This window comes from Octopus bimaculoides, chromosome 19, assembly GCF_001194135.2.
Source record: "Octopus bimaculoides isolate UCB-OBI-ISO-001 chromosome 19, ASM119413v2, whole genome shotgun sequence".
NCBI lineage: Eukaryota > Metazoa > Mollusca > Cephalopoda > Octopoda > Octopodidae > Octopus > Octopus bimaculoides.
Genome location: NC_068999.1, coordinates 6,544,756 through 6,545,667, shown reverse-complemented (window position 1 = coordinate 6,545,667; position 912 = coordinate 6,544,756).

Below are 912 nucleotides of genomic sequence, written 5' to 3'. Positions count from 1 at the left end.
ATATATATAGACTTAAAGTTTCTCAGCCTTCTAATGGGAAGCTGTGAAACCTGTCGTACAGAGCTGAATCAAACTCTTTTAAGTAATAATAGTAATATCAATAAAATAATAATAATAATAATAATAATAATAATAATAATAATAATAATAATAATGATAATAATAATAATAATATATACACACATATATATATACACACACACATACATACACACACACACACACACACACATATATATATATAAACACAAAACACACATACATATGCATACATACATGCATACACACGCACATAAACACACACACACACGTACAAAACTTATCGACCTATATTTTGGAAGATAGCAAGCGCAATGTCGAAGGTGTTTATTAATGTTTGCTTATTTCTTGGAAATGTGTAATTATTGGCAACGAATTGTAACTTATTCTATGTCCGGTTTATTGAAATATCGTCTCCCCTCTCAATATCAACACTTTACACTTGTATATGTACACACACACACACACACACACACACACACACACACACACACACACACACACACACACACATATTTAAATGTGAATGTGTGTGCGTGTGTGTGCGATATACATATATATATACATAGACAAATGTAAAGTTACATATGTAGGTTTAAGTATGTTTTTATATATACACATGTTTGTTTGTATACGAACATACACACACACACCCACACATACCTACACACCCACGCACGTATATATGTACGCACATAGAGGTCGTTGATAGCTATATTTTTATGCATGTATCTAATTTTACACTTATTTGGACATAGCTATTTCCCTGTCACTCGCTTTATACATACACAAATACATACATACGTGCATATACACACAAACACACGCACGCGCACACACACACACACACACACACACACACACACACACACA